Below are 7,905 nucleotides of genomic sequence, written 5' to 3' on the forward strand. Positions count from 1 at the left end.
CGAATAAAGCCATCTGCTCTTCAATAGGAACTGTCTGTGGAGTTTTAAAATAAAAGAAAAAAATTGACTTAGGCAACAATAGTCATCTATTCTTCCAAAAAAGAATGTGATAAACACTAAATCACATACCAGATGCAGTTCTGGGTAGCGGAGCAAGACGCCAGGAAGGACTGAGACAGAGGGCTTCCCCGGTGGACCAGTGGTTAAGAATCCACCTGCCAATGCAGAGAACAAGGGTTCAATCCCCTGTTTGGGAAGATTCCATATGCCGAGGAGCAACTGAGCCCATGGGCCACAACTACTAAAACCTGAGCGCTGTAGATCCCATGCTCCACCAACACAAGAAGCCATGACAATGAGAAGCCTGTACACAGTAGCTAGAGAGTGGCCCCCTCTTGCTGCAACTAGAGAAAGCCCATGTGAAGCAATGAAGACCCAGAGCAGCCAAAAACATAAAAATACAATTTTTAAAAAGTTTACATAAAAAAAAGAACTGAGACAGAAACAGGCTAATGACTAAGGAGGAGATGCCCCTTGAGACCAGTGGTCCAGAGGGGCCCCAGGTGATACTCAGGCTGTGATCTAATGATGGGAAGAAAATGCCATGTGCAGACCTGGCGACAGAGACTGCCTGGCAGAGTAACAGCAAATGTCAGGATGTCAGTCCAGAAATGAGTGTGGCTGAGGACCAGTCAGTGAGCTGTTGGATGGTGGGAGATGGTTGAAGAGTCACACAGAAGAAGCCATGCTAAGCTTAATAGCCAAAACCCTGGTCTTTTACCCTCTGCTGAAGCCAGAACTTCAGAAGGACCCATCTCTACACTTCAGCCCTGCTGGTGGCACTTATTGGTATTTTAAAGCACATTTTAACAAATAACTATGCTAAGGTCTTTATGGACTTGATCTTCATAGAATCTCTATGACATAGAAATAAAAATGCTCGTTTTATACTGAATAAAATTAAACATGGTGAGATGAATTAACTTGCCCAATGACATGGGCGAGGCCACGATAGGAACTGAGAGCTGTAACAAGTGGGCAGAAAAGTGGTAGTATATAAGGGTAACTGCAGTTTTTTATTATATGTGCAATTGAAGTATCCGAGGGTGTTCTGAGAATTGGCAGCAAGTGTGTGAGCAGGCATTCATAGATGTTCATTTACATAGAGGATATATATTAAAACTTAATTCTGACATGTAGTACCATTTGGGCTTCCCCAATGGCTCAGCAGTAAAGAATCCTCCACAGGAGATGTGGGTTTGATCCCTAGTTCAGGAAGATCCCCTGGAGGAGGGTATGGCAACCCACTCCAGTATTCCTGCCTGGAGAATCCCACGGACAGTGGAATCCAGCAGGCTATTGTCCATAGCAACGCAAAGAGTCAGACACGACTGAATCAACTAAACACACATTCACACACATGTAGTACCATTTACTTACTTTCTGTTTTTCTTTTTTATTTTTTTCCAAAATTAAAATCCTATGTAGACAAATGACTGATTCTGGGTTTCTTGCATAGTGTTGAACTTAAAGCCATTGTGAACCAAAGTTTGATGTCTAGGACAGGAAAACATGTACTAAATCTGCTTTTCTCCTATTTGTCAAATTGGCCTAAACATCATATTTACAGAAAGGAAGTCATCCACAGGGCTTAGCCTGACTCATAGGGGTTCTTCCTATACATCATTGTTGTTGTTTAGTCGCTAAGTTGTGTCTGACTCTTTTGAGACAAAATGGACTATAGCCCGCTAGGTTCCTCTCTCTATGGGATTCCCCAGGCAAGAATACTGGAGTGGGTTGCCGTTTCCTTCTCCAAGGGATCTTCCCTACCCAGGGATCAAACCCATGTCTTCTGCATCAGCAGGCAGATTCTTTATAGCTGAGCCACCAGTGAAGCCCTCCTATGCATTAGCCTTGTCTACAATTTGTTGTCCATTCAGGCAGTCAAGTGGACAGAAAATATGAATCAAGACAATGCAATAATTAGTCAGTTCAAACAGACAAGTACTCTGGCTGCTTTGTTGACTAACTTGACTGCATCTTGAAAGTATGACACTGAAACCCAGCTGAATCAGAGTTCTCATGAGAGTTTTCTCAGTTAAAATAAAGACCAGATGGTGGGTACCATGTGCCTCTCTTCTTCACGGAGTTAGAGCTCCTTCTATTGTTGGATTCCTCCTCATGTCATCACCTTCCTTACCTGAGAGAATTGAGGTTACTGATCACAGGTTTTATTTCTCTTTCAAAGATACTCTTTGGACATTTCATAAAGACAGGTGAATATCAAGTTAGGGAAAGGTTGGCCTACAAAACTCTATTTCCTTTTCTTTCGTGACATAAAATGCCTTATATTTACAAAAAGCATTTCACCCTCAAGGGTGCTTTCAAATTTATTTTCCTTCATAATCTCACCACACCTCCACGAAATAGATAAGAATTAATCATCCTTATTTTACAGATCAGAGACACTGCCTAGTGAAGCCAAAGTCCTCTCTGTGTTTATTCACCCCTTGCTGCTGCTTTCTCTCCCTCACTTCCCATCCAACCAAGTCCCAAGGACTTCCCTGTGAATCATTCTGGCTCCTATCAACCTCTCATTCATTTATAGAACCAGCCCCCAGTAGCTCAGCCACAGGAACACAGAAGCAAATCCTCCAAGCCAGGTCTCAGTAGAATGATACCCCAAGAGTCTTCTAATTCATCTCTGATCCTGAATCACATACTGGGGATCAGCATGTACTGAATTCCTGCATGTGAAAACTTAGATGTCCCCAAATTATATCAAGCCAAAGAAGTTTCAGGGCTTACCTGGTGGCTCAGTTAGTAAAGAATACACCTGCAATGCAGGAGACTGCCTGTAACACTAGAGAAGTGTGTTTGATCCCTGGATTGGGAAGATCCACTCCACTATTCTTGCCTGGGAAATTCCATGGACAGAGGAGCCTGGTGGGCTACAGTCCATGCAGCTGCAAGAGTCAGATATGACTGAGCAACTAAACCACCAAAAAAGTTTCACCCAAACACCTTTATTAAAAAGCTTGCCAGTAACACCATAATTATTTCATTGATTTTTGTTTGTTTGAACTATTGCATATGAATTGGCATATTCAGGCTGTATTTCTACAACCAAAGATAAGCCCAGATTCTGTGCATGTGTTTGTTTTTAAGCCTGGGGGTCTTTTATTTTTGACTGAAAAGAGAAAATTTTACATTGAATAGTGTGTTCGTAAACAGGGAGCATGAGCCATGAGAAATGTGAAAGCAAAATGAATTTCTCCAGGAAAGACATAAATAAAGACTTCCCCTACATCCAAAGTTTTTCTTGTACTGGAGGAATCCTGTAATCTTCCCCCTCCTTGTGCCCACAAGCAGGGAGAGTGAGGTAAGATGGAGTGGAAGAGATAAAAGGAGGCAAGAGAAAGAATAGAGATCCAGTGCCATTGCCATTTGCAACACACGATGTTTTCTACGTTATTTCAATCAATCCTGAACCTTCACTGTGAAAGCCTCCTCTCAAATGAAACCTTACAGACAACATAAAATAATGCCACTTAATGAAAAACTTAAGTCACAGAGAAATGCCAACAAGCATATGAAAAGATGCTCAACATCATTAATCATCAAGGAAACGCACATCAAAATGACCATGAGCTAATACTTCACAACAGGTAAGATGAAAGTGAAAGTGTTACTTGTTTAGTCATGTCTGACTCTTTGCAAACCCATGAACTGTAGCCCACCAGGCTCCTCTGTCCATGGGATTCTCCAGGCAAGAATACTAGAGTGGATTGTCATTTCCTTCTCCAGGGGATCTTCCTGACCCGGGGATCCCACCCAGGTCTCCTGCATTGCAGGTAGATTCTTTACCGTCTGAGTCATCAGGGACTCATTCAAGATGGCCACTATCAAAAAAAGAAAAGAAAAATAGAAATCACAAGTGTTAGCAAGGATGCAGAGAAATTGGAACCTTTGTGCACTATTGGTGGGAATGTAAAATGGTGCAACTATTGTGGAAAAGAGTATAAAGATGCCTTTAAAAACTAAATACAGAATTACCACATGATTCAACATAAGCACACTTTCAAGTATATACCCAAGAAAATTGAAAATTGGACCTTGAAGAGAGACTAGCACTTGTACTTTCACTGCAGTATTACTCACAATAACCAAGAGATAGAAGCAACGTATACACCCATCAATGAATGAATGGATAAGAAAATCTGGTATACATATACAATGGAATACTAATCAGCCTTAAAAAAAAAAGAAGAAGAAAATATTTTCATATGCTACCAAGTGGATGAAACTGGAGGAGCTTATGCTGAGTGAAATAAAGCAGCCACAAGAAGACATATGAATGGTGATTTCCAGGGACTGTGGGGGTCTAGTCGTCAGGGGAGTCACTGTTCAAAGAGTTCAGTTTTGCAAGATGAAAAATCTCCTGAGACCTGTTGCACAAGAAGGTACATGTACTGTACTATATACACTTACAAATTATTAAAATGGTAAATTTTATGTTATGTGGTCTTCACCACGATATAAATAAATAAGTAGAGAGATGGATAAAAATGCATGTGTCCTGTTTCCAGGAAGTGCAGGGTCTAATATAAGTGTGGGAATACAGAGCAAACTCATAAACAACTCAATGTATAACTGCTGTGATAAATGTGATGAAGGCTTTCACCATGCACCATGGAGTAGAGAGGCAATGGGGTCTGTGGAAAGAGAACTGGTTAAAAAAAGACAAGACAAGAAACCCCAGAGGGACTGTGTACATTGAATGATTGAATACTCTTCTCCACTCACAAGGTATAAACAAGAAGTCTCAAAGTCCCAAATTGTTTGAGACAGTCCCAGTTATACCTGTTGTTCCAATGTAATTATTAATAGCACCCCTTTCACTCTCTAGAGAGTGTCCCTGGTCTGATTGATAAATTACATGGTCACACTGGTTATGAATAATGGTTATTCACAAAACCAATTTGCACTCAAAGGTACATGACAACTTACAATTTTTCAAAATATCCAACCAACTAAAGATGTACTGGATAATGTTACTGACAACTAAGCTTCCCATTTAAATTCACCCTGCTTGCTTCTATTGAAAAATATCTGTAATCAGAATCAAGAATCCAAAAATAACTCTGACATCATCAATTATACTATATAATCCCAGCTTTACAAATGCCCACCTCTAATCACCTCAAAATGGACCATATTTGGAACTTGATCCCAGGTGAATTACTCTTTTTCAGTTATTTTGCTGGATGTGCCAGTGAGCAAAACCACTGACAATTGGAGTTGCCCTAGAAGTTGCATTCTGATTCCATTTGCTGCTCCTGGAAGGATGTAGTTGGAGGTCTGTTTTCTCTGTTTGCAATCTTAGCAGTCCCCAAACAGGCACAATCATTTCCTTTTGTTTCTTCACTCACGTGCATGGTCAATTTCTTGATGAATAACTCTCAACCCATAGCTCTCAATCTTTCTCCTGCCCTAGCACACAGGACACAGAATGTTCACTGAAGTGGTGTCAATAATTTCCTGTGCATTAAATGTACCCCTCACTTTTCTCTCCTGCTCAAAAGAGCATATAAGAATGCGAGGAAGCAATGGGCAACCTAGGGGGCTCTGATGGTAAAAAAATCTGCCTGTAATGTGGGAGACCCAGGTTCAATCCCTGGATCAGAGAAGATCCCCTGGAGAAGGGAATGGCTACCCACTCCATTACTCTTGCCTGCAGAAGTCCATGGACAGAGGGGGCCTGGTGGGCTACAATCCATGGGATGGCAAAGAGTCAGACAGAACTGAGTGACTAACACACACAATGGGTATAAAGTTATCACAAAGATAATGAGGAATTCACTCCAAGTCATAGTCATTCACACATGTTATTCATTTAATTATTATTTCTAACAAACTACCTGCAACACTCTCCAGTAGATTGCTATCTTGGACTTCTAAAACCATGTGCCGTTCCCTTAACGTCTGGGAAGATGTGTTCCAGAGAGAACAAAGTGTGATATAAAAAGTGCCACCTGCTGATACCCAACATATAAAAAGACACCTCTTTGACTGAAGGCCCCTGGCAAAAAGGAACTCACTTTGATTAAATCAGTCAGCCCTTCAAAGTCTTCTTTAGGCTCTGCTTTGTAGGAGCATGTGTTCCTAAAGATATTCTTCAAAAATCAGCTGGGCATACATGTGTAGGTTTGCATTGTCTGTAGAATAAAGATGAAAGTTTCTACTAAAATTAAAAATATGATACCAAAAAAATGATGCAAAACTTGCAAGATAAAGCCAATGAGTTAAATTCAATGAATATATTTATACTGTGATATACATTTGGGAAGGCTTATAATTGATTAAGATATATTCCTCTCCTCAAGGAGAAAATAATAATGCCTACTTAAAAAAGAATAATGAAAGCAACACCAATAGTAACAATAGGAAATTGCTCAAATCCTTTCCCATATATTAATTCATTTTATTCTAAAACTAAGATATCTTTTAAAGGAGTAGGTCCTGTTATTGTCCTAATTAGACAAATGAGAAAACTTGGCACAGACAAGCTAAATGTGTCTTCCAAGGTCACATACGTGTAGAATTGAGAAGATACAGAAAATGCTGAAGTCACTACAGTAGTCAATGTTTGGAAACAACCTACGTATCCAGCAATGTTTGAATGGAAAAGAAAACATGGTGTATGTATGCAAGGGAATATTGCTCAGCCGTGAGAAAGAAGGCAATCCTGCCATTCACAGTAACATGCATGGACCTTGAGGACATTATGCTAAGTGAAGTAAGTCAGACAGAAAAAGGAAAAGACTGTATCATATCACATACATGGAATTTAAAAAAGCTGAACTCATAAAAACAGAAAATAGAATGGGGGTTAGCAGAGGCTGACAATGGGGGCAATTGGGGAGATGTAGGTCAAGGATGTTGATCAAACTTCTAGTTATAAAGATGAATAATTTCCAGACATCTAGTGTATGGCATGGTGATTATAGCTTATAATACTGTATTTAAACTAGAAATTTGCAAAGACAGATCTTAAATATTCTCAACATACAAAAAAAACAGTCATTATGTGACAATGGAGGTGTTAGCCAAGGCTATAGTAGTAATCCTGGTGGTAGTAAAGAATCTGCCTGCAATGCAGGAGACACGGGTTCGATCCCTGGGTCAGGAAGATCCCCTGAAGAAGGAAATGGCAACCCACTTCGGTATTCTTGCCTGGGAAATCCAATGAACAGAGGAGCCTGGGGTCACAAGAGTCAGATGTGATTTAGCAACTAAACCACCACCACCACCAGAGTAGTAATCACTTAGCAATATTTAAGTGTATCAGATCAACACCTTACATTCCTTAAACTTACACAGTGCTATATGTCAATTATACGTCAATGAAAGCAGGAAAGAAAAAAGAAAAATGTTGAAATCTCAGAGCTGGAAACTCAGTGTGGTTACTTGAGGAAGTACACAGCTTTGATTGAACAGAGGCCAGGTTCTGCCATGCAGTGGTGTGAAGGGTGGGGGCTACCTTTATAAATAATGACCTAGCGTGGACTTCACTGTGGGCACAGTCCATGAAAAATAGTCAGTGATCATCTCATTTCCATGTATGCTTTTACTCTGCCAAGATTTTTCAGATCATATTTCCTGTACATACCCTGGGTTATGGGGAGAATGCATAGCTCTTGGAGGATATACCTTAAGCCATGTGTATATGCACATATATATTCAAATAAGATGGCACAGCGGTAAAAAATCCACAACACAAGATGCAAGAGAACTGGTTTCAATCCCTGGGTCAGGAAGATCCCCTGGAGTAGGAAATGGCAACCCACCCCAATATTCTGGCCTGGAGAATCCCTAGGACAGAGGAGCCTGGCGGGCTCCATA

This window comes from Muntiacus reevesi, chromosome 11 (assembly GCF_963930625.1).
Source record: "Muntiacus reevesi chromosome 11, mMunRee1.1, whole genome shotgun sequence".
Lineage (NCBI taxonomy): Eukaryota > Metazoa > Chordata > Mammalia > Artiodactyla > Cervidae > Muntiacus > Muntiacus reevesi.